The sequence below is a fragment of the Triticum dicoccoides genome, chromosome 7A (genome assembly GCF_002162155.2).
Source record: "Triticum dicoccoides isolate Atlit2015 ecotype Zavitan chromosome 7A, WEW_v2.0, whole genome shotgun sequence".
NCBI lineage: Eukaryota > Viridiplantae > Streptophyta > Magnoliopsida > Poales > Poaceae > Triticum > Triticum dicoccoides.
Window position 1 is genome coordinate 67,421,107 of NC_041392.1, and position 13,494 is coordinate 67,434,600.

The window sequence follows — 13,494 nt, forward strand, 5'->3', positions numbered from 1 at the left end:
TTCCAACGTGCTGAGCTTGCCAAAGGATAAAATGAAAAAGGAAAGGTGAGGATCACCGTGACTCTTGCATAAGGTAGAAGATAATAGTAAAGGATAGGCCCTTCGCTGAGGGAAGCAGAGGTTGCCATGCGCTTTTATGGTTGGATATATAAAATCTCAATGCAAAAGAATGTCACTTTATATTGCCACTTGTGATATGAACCTTTATTATGCAGTCCGTCGCTTTTATTATTTCCACATCACAAGATCGTATAAAGCTTATTTCTCCCACACCAATCAATCATACATATTTAGAGCAATTTTTATTGCTTTGCACCGATGACAACTTACTTGAAGGATCTTACTCAATCCATAGGTAGATATGGTGGACTCTCATGGCAAAACCGATTTAGGGATATTTGGAAGCACAAGTAGTATTTCTACTTAGTGCTGAGAATTTGGCTAGCATGAGGGGGAAAGGCAAGCTCAACAAGTTAGAGGAACCATGACAACATACTTTATCTCAGATATAAGAAAGACATAACTCATTACGTTGTCTTCCTTGTCCAACATCAACTCTTTAGCATGTCATATTTTAATGAGTGCTCCCAATCATAAAAGATGTCAATGATAATATATCTGTATGTGAAAACCTCTCTTTCCTTATTACTTCCTATTAATTGCAACAATGACCAAAGCTATGTCTGCCAACTCCCAATAACTTTTAATCATCATACTCTTTCTATGTGAAGTCATTACTCTCAATAAGATCAATATGAACTTTTTGTTTCTTTTTATTCTTTTTCTCTTTTCTTTTATTTACCCAAGATCATGGCAAAATAATCAAGCCCTTGACTCAACACTAATCTTTATTATATATAACTCACGGACTCGATTACATAGAGAGATCATAAAGCAAAATTCAAAACTAGATCATGCCATAAACTTTATTCTACTAGATCAAGATACTACTAATAGGATCGAACTTAAGAAAAACGGTAAAAATAGGAGTTGTGATTGTGATACGATACCGGGGCACCTCCCCCAAGCTTGGCAGTTGCCAAGGGGAGTGCACAAACCTGTGTGATTATGTCTCCTTCTTTGTTGTCGGTGTAATATTCTTGGCGATGATTCCCCTCAGGATGCGGTTCTCCTCCTCGAGCTTATTAACTTGCTGTTTGAGGTCCATTATTTCCTTACGAAGCTTTCCTGTGGCAGCTAAAGCTCCTTGCACCCAAGGGTGTTACATAGCTGCGGGAGAACAAGTGACACTCCTCTTCATATTTTCATAAGAAAGAAATCTAACATTAGAAGGGATAACCGAGTTTGGGATAGCTGAGCTCTGTAGTTCCCCCATCGTGAATCCATCTCGAAGGCGAGAGGTGACTTCTTGATCCTCCATGGCATCTACTCTCATCAAGTCAGCCTCAATCTCTTCCTCCGTTGCTGGCCCAAAGTGGTCAGCATCACTGTTTGCCCCTGGTTCCGGTGCCAGATTAGATACCCAGCTCTCCCCGATTGACTCTTGAGAAGACATCTTGCTCTAATCTGCAGCAGCAACAGCTCGAAAACAAAAACAGAGGAAATTTGCGTGATACTGGAGTCAAAACCTCCGGGAGAATATATAATGAATTTTTACAGACCAAAATACATATCGTGCAAGAAAACGGAGTCCGGAAGGCACACGAGGTGCTCATGAGGTAGGGGGGCGCGCCCAGGGGGGAGGGCACGCCCACCACCCTCGTGGGGCCCTCGTGTCCTTCCTGGACTGCTACTTATTTTTATATTTTTCTAAATATTCCAAAACGGAGAAATATTGCCTTGAAAATTGTTTTGGAGTCGGTTTACTTACCGTATCACATACCTATTCCTTTTCGAAGTCTGAAGCGTTCCGGAAAGTGTCTCTTATGTATTCCTTCAGGGTTATGGTTTCAATAATATTGGTTTCAACATTTATGGAATTACCTAAGATATAATGTTTGATTCTTTGACCATTTACCACCTTCGGATTTGTGCCCTCGAAGTTGTTGATTTTTATGGCACTAGAACGATAGACCTCTTCGATAACATAGGGGCCTTCCCATTTAGGGAGAAGTTTTCCTGCAAAAAATGTTAAACGAGAGTTGTATAGCAATACATAATCACCTACATTAAACTCACGCTTTTGTATCCTTTTGTCACGCCATCTTTTAACTTTTTCTTTAAACAACTTGGCATTTTCATAAGCTTGGGTTCTCCATTCATCAAGTGAGCTAATATCAAATAACCTCTTCTCACCGGCAAGTTTAAATCATAGTTGAGCTCTTTAATAGCCCAATATGCCTTATGTTCTAGTTCGAGAGGTAGATGAGATACTTTTCCATAAACCATTTTATACGGAGACATCCCATAGGATTTTTGTATGCAGTTCTATAGGCCCATAATGCATCATCAAGTTTCTTAGACCAATTCTTTCTAGACCAATTCTTTCTAGACCTATTAACATTCTTTTGCAAAATTAATTTGAGCTCTCTATTGCTCAACTCTACTTGACCACTAGACCGTGGGTGATAAGGAGATGCAATTCTATGATTAACATCATATTTAGCAAGCATTTTACGGAAGACACCATGAATAAAGTGTGAACCACCATCAGTCATTAAATATCTAGGGACTCCAAACCTCGGAAAAATAACTTCTTTAAGCATTTTAATAGAAGTGTTATGATCAGCACTACTAGTTGGAATAGCTTCTACCCACTTAGTAACGTAATCAACAGCAACTAAAATATGTGTGTATCCATTAGAGGCAGGAAAAGGTCCCATATAATCAAAGCCCCAAACATCAAATGGTTCAATAACAAATGAATAATTCATAAGCATTTCTTGACGTCTACTAATATTACCAATTCTTTGACATTCATCACAAGACAAGACAAACTTACGAGCATCCTTGAAGAGAGTAGGCCAATAAAAACCAGATTGCAATACCTTATGTGCAGTTCTATCTCCAGTGTGGTGTCCTCCATAAGACTCGGAATGACACTGCGTAAGATCTGTTCCTGTTCATGCTCAGGTACACAACGTCTAATAACACCATCTACTCCTTCTTTATAGATATGTGGGTCATCCCAAAAGTAATGTCTCAAGTCATAGAAGAACTTTTTCTTTTGCTGGTATGTGAAGCTAGGTGGTATAAACTTAGCAACAATATAATTAGCATAATCAGCATACCAGGGAGTACTACGAGAAGTACTTATAACATTTAATTGTTCATCAGGAAAGTCATCATTAATAGGTAGTGGGTCATCAAGAATATTTTCTAACCTAGACAAGTTGTCTGCAACGGGGTTCTCAGCTCCCTTCCTATCAACAATATGCAAATCAAATTCTTGTAGCAAGAGAACCCATCTAATAAGTCTAGATTTACCATCTTTCTTTTCCATAAGGTATTTAATAGCAGCATGATCAGTGTGAATAGTTACTTTAGAATCAACAATATAAGGTCTGAACTTATCACAAGCAAATACAACTGCTAAAAGCTCTTTTTCAGTAGTAGCATAATTTCTTTGAGCATTGTCTAGAGTCTTACTAGCATAATTAATAACATTTAATTTCTTATCAACTCTTTGACCTAGAACAGCACCTACAGCGTAATCACTAGCATCACACATAATTTCAAAGGGTAAATTCCAATCAGGTGGCTGAACAATAGGTGCAGAGACTAATGCTTTCTTAAGTATTTCAAATGCTTCTACACAATCATCATCAAAGACAAATGGTATATCTTTTTACAATAAATTAGTCAGAGGCCGAGAAATTTTTGAGAAGTCCTTAATGAACCTCCTATAAAATCCAGCGTGACCAAGGAAACTTCTTATACCTTTGATGTCCTTGGGACATGGCATCTTTTCAATAGCATCAACCTTGGCTTTATCAACTTCAATACCTCTTTCAGAAACTTTGTGCCCCAAGACAATACCTTCATTAACCATAAAGTGGCACTTTTCCCAATTCAAGACAAGATTAGTTTCTTCACATCTCTGCAAAACTCGATCAAGATTGCTCAAGCAATCATCAAAAGAGGAACCATAGATGGAAAAGTCGTCCATGAAAACCTCACAAATCTTTTCACAAAAGTCAGAGAATATAGCCATCATGCATCTTTGAAAGGTAGCAGGTGCATTACATAAACCAAAAGGCATACGTCTATAAGCAAAAGTACCAAAAGGGCATGTAAAAGTAGTCTTTGATTGATCTTTAGCCAACACAGGTATTTGAGAGAAACCAGAATGACCATCTAGAAAGCAATAGTGTGTGTGTTTGCATAATCTTTCTAGCATTTGATCAATAAAAGGTAAGGGGTAATGATCTTTCTTAGTAGCTTTATTTAATTTGCGGAAATCAATTACCATCCTATAACCTGTGATAATTCTTTGTGGAATCAATTCATCTTTATCATTAGGAACAACAGTAATACCTCCCTTCTTAGGGACACAATGGACATGACTTACCCACTCACTATCGGCAACGGGATAAATTATACCTGCCTCCAAAAGCTTGAGTATTTCTTTTCTTACCACTTCTTTCATTTTAGAATTCAGACGTCGTTGGGGATCACGAACTGGTTTGGCATTTGCTTCCAAATTTATTTTATGTTGACATAGAGTGGGACTAATGCCCTTAAGATCATCAAGAGTATATCCAATAGCAGCACGATGCTTCTTCAGAGTTTTCAATAATATTTCTTCTTCATGCTCTGAAAGGTTAGCACTAATAATAACAGGATATATTTTATTTTCATCAAGATAAGCATATTTAAGATTATCAGACAACGGTTTAAGCTCCAACACGGGATCACCCTTGGGTGGAGGAGGATCCCCTAAAATTTCAACATGCAAGTTGTGTTGCAGAATAGGTTCATGTTTAAAGAATACTTCATCTATTTCCCTTCTTTCATTCATGAACATATTATTTTCATGGTCTAGCAAATAGTGCTCTAAAGGATCACTAGGAGGTACGGTAATAGAAGCAAGACCAATAATTTCATCCTTACTGGGTAATTCTTCCTCACGATGTTGTTTACTAAATTTAGAGAAATTAAACTCATGAACCATATCATCCAAGCCAACAGTAACAACATTCTTTTCACAATCTATCTTAGCATTAACAGTGTTCAAGAAGGGTCTACCAAATATGATGGGACAAAAGTTATCTTGTGGGGAACCAAGAATAAAAAAATCAGCAGGATATTTAGTTTTCCCACACAAGACTTCAACATCTCTAACAATTCCCATTGCTGAAATAATATCTCTATTGGCAAGTTTAATTGTAACATCGATGTCTTCTAACTCAACACGTGCAATATCATGCATATTTCTTTGTATAAGTCATGAGGTATAACACTAGCACTAGCACCCATATCACATAAGCCATGATAACAATGATCTCCTATTTTAACAGAAATAACAGGCACGCCTACTACAGGTCTATGTTTATCTTTATCACAAGGTTTAGCAATTCTAGCAGTTTCACCTTCGAACTGAATAACATGCCCATCAATATTATCAGACAAGAGATCTTTAACAATAGCAATATTAGGTTCTACTTTAACTTGCTCAGGAGGTGTATATGTTCTAATATTGCTTTTACGAACAACAGTTGAAGCTTTAGCATGATCCTTTACTCTGACAGGGAAAGGTGGTTTTTCAATATAAGAAGTAGGAACAATAGGATCATTATAAGTGACAGTCTTTTCTTCAACTTTAACAGGTGCAGCTACTTTTACTTCTATGGGAGGATGATATTTAAACCACTTCTCCTTAGGGAGATCAACATAAGTAGCAAAAGATTCACAGAAAGAAGCTACTATCTCAGAGTCAAGTCCATATTTAGTGTTAATTTTACGGAAAATATCAGTATCCACAAAAGATTTAACACAATCAAACTTAGGTGTCATACCTGACTCCTTACCTTCGTCGAGGTCTCAATCTTCAGAGTTGCATTTAATTCGATCCAATAAATTCCATGTGAATTCAATAGTCTTCATCATAAAAGAGCCAGCACAAGAAGTATCGAGCATGTTGCGATTGTTTTCAGAAAGCCGAGCATAAAAAATTTGCATAATTATTTCTCTTTGGAGCTCATGATTGGGGCATGAATATAACATTGATTTAAGCCTCCCCCAAGCTTGAGCTATGCTTTCTCCTTCGCGAGGCCAGAAATTATATATATAATTGCGATCACGATGAACAAGATGCATAGGGTAATATTTTTGATGAAATTCCAGCTTCAATCTTTTATAGTCCCATGATCTCATATCATCACATTGCCTATACCATACCAATGCGTCTCCCTTCAAAGATAAAGGGAAGGCCTTCTTCTTAGCAACATCATTGGGTACACCTGCAAGCTTAAATAATCTACAAACTTCATCCACATATATTAAGTGCTCATCGGGATGCTTTGTTCTATCTCCTGTAAAAGGGTCAGCTAGCAGTCTTTCCATCATACCCGAAGAAAATTCAAAAGGAGTTTTATTTTTCATAGGTTCAATAGATTGAGGAGCAACTCTTTGCTCTACTGGACGGGGTGAAGATACCCGAACAAGCCCCTCAGAGAATTACTTTCCATAGTAACAAGTGACAGTAAATTTCAGCACACTACATAAATTTTTCCTTACCAAATTCCACTTACCAAAGGCGCTACACTCCCCGGCAACGGCGCCAGAAAAGAGTCTTGATGACCCACAAGTATAGGGGATCTATCGTAGTCTTTTCGATAAGTAAGACTGTCGAACCCAATGAGGAGCAGAAGGAAATGATAAGCGGTTTTCAGCAAGGTATTCTCTGCAAGTACTGAAATAAGTGGTAACAAATAGTTTTGTGACGGATAAATTGTAACGAGCAACAAGTAACAAAAGTAAATAAAGTGCAGCAAGGTGGCCCAATCCTTTTATAGCAAAGGACAAACTGAAACAAACTCTTATAATAGGAAAAGCACTCCCGAGGACACATGGGAATATCGTCAAGCTAGTTTTCATCACGTTCATATGATTCGCGTTCGATACTTTGATAATTTGATATGTGGGTGGACCGGTGCTTGGGTGCTGTTCTTACTTGAACAAGCATCCCACTTATGATTAACCTCTATTGCAAGCATCCGCAACTACAACAAAAGTATTAAGGTAAACCTAACCATAGCATGAAACATGTGGATCCAAATCAACCCCTTACAAAGCAACGCATAAACTAGGGTTTAAGCTTCTGTCACTCTAGCAACCCATCATCTACTTATTACTTCCCAATGCCTTCCTCTAGGCCCAAATAATGGTGAAGTGTTATTTAGTCGACGTTCACATAAAACCACTAGAGGCTAGACAACATACATCTTATCAAAATATCAAACGAATACCAAATCCACATGACTACTCATAGCAAGACTTCTCCCTTGTCCTCAGGAACGAACGTAATTACTCACAAAGCATATTCATGTTCATAATTAGAGGGGTAATAATATGCATATAGGATCTGAACATATAATCTTCCACCAATTAAACCAACTAGCATCAACTACAAGGAGTAATCAACACTACTAGCAACCTACTAGCACCAATCCCAGACTTTGAGACAAGAATTGGATACAAGATATGAACTAGGGTTTGGAGATGAGATGGTGCTGGTGAAGATGTTGATGGAGATTGCCCTCTCCCGATGAGAGGAGCATTGGTGATGACGATGGTGATGATTTCCCCCTCCGGGAGGAAAGTATCCCTGGCAGAACAGCTCTGCCGGAGCTCTAGATTGGATCTGCCAAGGTTCCGCCTCGTGGCAGCGGAGTCTCATCCCGAAAAGTTCCTTACTATTTTTTCTCATCGAAAGACTTCATATAGGAGAAGATGGGCGTCGGAGAGCCACCAGGGGGCCCACGAGGTAGGGGGACGCGCCCCCCACCCTCGTGAGCAGGGTGTGGGCCCCCTGGCCTTCATCTTTGGCGTGAATTTTTCTTTATTTATTTTAAGACGTTCTGTGGAGTTTCAGGACTTTTGGAGTTGCGCAGAATAGGCCTCTAATATTTGCTCCTTATCCAGACCAGAATTCCAGCTGCCGGCATTCTCCCTCTTTATGTAAACCGTGTAAAATAAGAGAGAATAGCCGTAACTATTGTGACATAAAGTGAAATAACAGTCCATAATGCAATAAATATCGATATAAAAGCATGATGCAAAATGGACATATCACTAATTTGTAAAGTTAGGCAACTAAGAAGCAATGGTAGGCAACTAATTACCAATAGCAGGCAAGTAAGCATCATTGGTAGGCAACTTTATAGTGTTGTAGGAAACTTAAAAAAGCAATGGTAAGAAACTTCAAACTATATCTAGGCAACTATTTTTTAAAGTTAGGAAACTGGGCAGCAATGGTATGCAACTAATTACCAATTGCAGGCAACTAAGCATCACCGATAGGCAACTTTATAGTGTTGTAGGCAACTTAGAAAGGCAAGGATAAACACCTTCACAATATATGTAGGCAACTGGTCAACAATGGTAGGCAACTAGACATCAATGATAGGAAATTCCATAGTATTTACAGACAACTAAGCAGCTACGATAGGTATTTTGGGATAATGTTAGTAAATTAACAGTTGCACGTAGTGCAGTGAAGTTGCTTGCATGTAGCACTACCTCATGTTTCGTGTGATTTTTCCTTTTTACACAAACCAACCTAATTGGTAGTCCTACTAGGCAAAAAAGAAGGAGCTACTTCCCTATAGTGCTACTTAGAGGTGAAACTAGTCATTGTTGGTCATGGTAACTAATTTAGAAGGACTCCCGACTCATAGGTAGTCATATTAGGAAATAAAAAGGAGTTTCTCTCCTACAGCACTAAAGTTGCCTCTATAGTATCCAAAGTTGCTCTAAAATAAACTTTGTCGAAACCTACTCATATGAGATCTAGTTTTGAAGAGCTCGTCAAGAGAAACCCAGCGGTGAAAACGAATCTTCATTCGGATGCTTGAATCAAAAGTTATAGCTTTTTAAAAAATTTGAAACCCAAAAATTAATGCACGTGGGCTCTTACTGAGGCAACGTGAGGTTGAAGGCTCATGTACTTTCCTTTTTTGACAGAATAGGATGACGTGGCACACAGGTTTTCTAATGTAGAGGGTATGCTCGGGCACTCCATCTAGCGCCCGCGCGCTGCCTATCCACGTCATATATTCACTTAAAAAAAAATATTTTCCTCTCAGTATTTCGCAGGACTGTGAGCTTAATTTAAAATCCGCGTTGTTAATTGAACAACAACAGTTGTTTAGTATAGTGGCTAGCATTCTGAGCGCTCCTGTCTCAGCAACATGGTTCGATTCCTCGCAACACAGTATTTTTCTTGGAAATTTTTTAACTGTTGCGGGTTGTTGGTACGCTAATGGGTCGGTCCATTATGGCCCTGTGTGTCCTGTGAAATTATTTAGGACCCATCATAAATCAAAAAAATGGAGAAACAATCTTCCCTTTAATATTAGATAAAGATAAAGATAAAGATAAGGATATCTATTCTATCCCTAATATTAAAGTCTCTACTCCTAATGGAGCAGTTGGTAGTCTCGCTTCCAGGTTTTTTTTCGTCCCACCTCACCCGGTTTTTTTTTTGTACTTCTTTGGTACTTCCTCCCACCTCCCACCCGTTTCATTTCGCTGGGTTTTTTCGTCCCTCCCCTACCCCACCGGTTTAGTTTCGCGTCACCCTCTCACACAACGAAAAAAATCTTAACGGATCATAACTTTCCATGCGTCACCCTCCCATCAATGCAATTTGATTTAGGAAACATATAATAAATTTTAAGGAAACAAATAACAGACTTTAAAGAAAAATCCAATTTTAAGGAAACAAATCAATCGATCCATCCAAATCAAACGATCCATCTCATCAATGCAATTTGCTTTAGGAAACATATAATGGATGTGAAGGAAACAAATAATAGACTATCTAAATCAATCGATCCATCCCATCAATGCAATTTGATTTAGGAAACATATAATAAATTTTAAGGAAACAAATAACAGACTTTAAAAAAAATCCAATTTTAAGGAAACAAATCAATCGATCCATCCAAATCAAACGATCCATCTCATCAATGCAATTTGCTTTAGGAAACATATAATGGATGTGAAGGAAACAAATAATAGACTATCCAAATCAATCGATCCATCCCATCAATGCAATTTGATTTAGGAAACATATAATAAATTTTCAGAAAACAAATAACATACTTTAAAGAAAAATCCAATTAACTAATCTCTACTCCTAATGGAGCAGTTGGTAGTCTCGCTTCCAGGTTTTTTTTCGTCCCACCTCACCCGGTTTTTTTGGTACTTCTTTGGTACTTCCTCCCACCTCCCAACCGTTTCATTTCGCTGGTTTTTTTCGTCCCTCCCCTACCCCACCGGTTTAGTTTCGCGTCACCCTCTCACACAACGAAAAAAATCTTAACGGATCATAACTTTCCATGCGTCACCCTCCCATCAATGCAATTTGATTTAGGGAACATATAATAAATTTTAAGGAAACAAATAACAGACTTTAAAGAAAAATCCAATTTTAAGGAAACAAATCAATCGATCCATCCAAATCAAATGATCCATCTCATCAATGCAATTTGCTTTAGGAAACATATAATGGATGTGAAGGAAACAAATAATAGACTATCTAAATCAATCGATCCATCCCATCAATGCAATTTGATTTAGGAAACATATAATAAATTTTAAGGAAACAAATAACAGACTTTAAAAAAAATCCAATTTTAAGGAAACAAATCAATCGATCCATCCAAATCAAACGATCCATCTCATCAATGCAATTTGCTTTAGGAAACATATAATGGATGTGAAGGAAACAAATAATAGACTATCCAAATCAATCGATCCATCCCATCAATGCAATTTGATTTAGGAAACATATAATAAATTTTAAGAAAACAAATAACAGACTTTAAAGAAAAATCCAATTAACTAATCTCTACTCCTAATGGAGCAGTTGGTAGTCTCGCTTCCAGGTTTTTTTTCGTCCCACCTCACCCGGTTTTTTTTGGTACTTCTTTGGTACTTCCTCCCACCTCCCACCCGTTTCATTTCGCTGGTTTTTTTCGTCCCTCCCCTACCCCACCGGTTTAGTTTCGCGTCACCCTCTCACACAACGAAAAAAATCTTAACGGATCATAACTTTCCATGTGTCACCCTCCCATCAATGCAATTTGATTTAGGGAACATATAATAAATTTTAAGGAAACAAATAACAGACTTTAAAGAAAAATCCAATTTTAAGGAAACAAATCAATCGATCCATCCAAATCAAACGATCCATCTCATCAATGCAATTTGCTTTAGGAAACATATAATGGATGTGAAGGAAACAAATAATAGACTATCTAAATCAATCGATCCATCCCATCAATGCAATTTGATTTAGGAAACATATAATAAATTTTAAGGAAACAAATAACAGACTTTAAAAAAAATCCAATTTTAAGGAAACAAATCAATCGATCCATCCAAATCAAACGATCCATCTCATCAATGCAATTTGCTTTAGGAAACATATAATGGATGTGAAGGAAACAAATAATAGACTATCCAAATCAATCGATCCATCCCATCAATGCAATTTGATTTAGGAAACATATAATAAATTTTAAAAAAACAAATAACAGACTTTAAAGAAAAATCCAATTAACTAATCTCTACTCTTAAAGGCCCCTCGTTTGATTTTTGTCCCTCGCTTCCTTTTCCAGCACTTATACAATGGAAGGAATTATAATCCACCTATTTGTTCTCCTATATATCCGTGCAGGCAACACAACATAAACCGGTGAAAAAAACACTCACCTCGCACGTCCCCCTGCCTGCAATCCCGAAACGCCGCCATCGCTCCAGGCTCCAGCCTCCGCCGTCCTACATCTTGCCCCTCTCCAACCTCAGAGACCTCCGCCACCGCCGCCATCTCGGAACCCTAGTTCAGGGCAGGACTCAGAGAGGGTGTGGTTGTGGACGACGCTGCCGCCGTCGCAGAACCCTAGGGCAGGGTGTGGTCGCGTTGCGGGCAGCGCGAGCGGCCGTGCGTCTCCCCCGTCAGGCTGTCCTCGGCAGGAACTCGGGACCTCCTTCTGACAGAGCTAAGGCCCTCCGAGGTCCAAGTCGCTGTGCGGCGTGCACAGTAATCTCCCCGGCCTACTCTGTCTTCACGTCAATGCTCATGTGCTCCGACCCTCCCCGACCCCTCCCAGCAAGCAGCAGAGTCTCTCGGGTTCGAGCTCCACCGGGCCGCCGGCGGCGGCGTCCATGTTCGTTGGGCGGAGCACAACGCTAGGTTTGAAATTCACCATGATGCTACTGATGAGGCTCTCCTTCTCCTTTGTTTCGTCTGGGTTTTTTCGTCCCCCCTCCCACCACCCCATCTCGTCTGGGTTTGAAATCAATAAGAGCAGCACAAAGTCTAGGTCCCTGTCTCGGTGGCAGACGGAAGGAGAAGAAGGATTGATATGTATGAGAATATTAATATTGAACTCTTAAAGTTAATGTGGCCCCGTTGCAACGCACGGGCGTTCTTCTAGTATGGATTGTTTTCCACTTTTTTCGTCCACAGTAACTTTTTTCGTCCATCGCTGGCTCGCAGCGAACGCTGACTTGGACTCGCTATCTCTTTGTAGGTCGCTCCTCTTCTCTCACGTACGATTCTAAGCGCGTTCTGTGGCCCAATGTAGTTATGGGCCAAGCGACGCGTGTGGGCTTACTGGTTCTTTGGGTGCGAAAAAATTAAGGATGGCATGGGGATAATCTAACACGCCTTCTCACCCTGGTCCATGCCCTGGCAACAAACGAAAAACAAAAGCGCGCGAGAAGATCTAGCGACAGAGTATGGCAAAATACCAGCGTAAAATTTAAATTAATATGTACAACCACAGATCTGTTTATTTTTTCAACAATTCTTGGGAAAAAATGTGAACGATTTTCCTTCAAATATTTAAATAATGTTAGAAATTTGAGTAACTTTTAAAACCTAAACATTTTCTGGAAAACGTGACCAATTATTGAAAATATGAATAAAATTTGAAATTACAAATAATTATTGAAATTTTTATATATGATGAACAATTTCAAATATACATTGAATTTTTTATATACTCTGCACAATTTTTAAATAAACACTGAACATTTTTGTGATATATGTGGAATAATATTTAAATACTTATTGAACAAATTTGAAATGTAAGTTGAACATTTTCGTAATATACAGTGAACAATTTTTAGATACACATTGAACATATATACATTGAACAATATGTAAAGTCACATTGAACATTTTGTGATATACACTGAATAAATTTTGAATTGTAAAGAAAATTTTAAAAACATGAACAATTTTCCAAAAATAGAAATATTTTATAAAATGCAAACAATTTAGGAAATTATTAACATATTTTGAAAGGAGGACATTCTTTGACATTCCGAACAATATTTTAAATTTTAGAACAACTA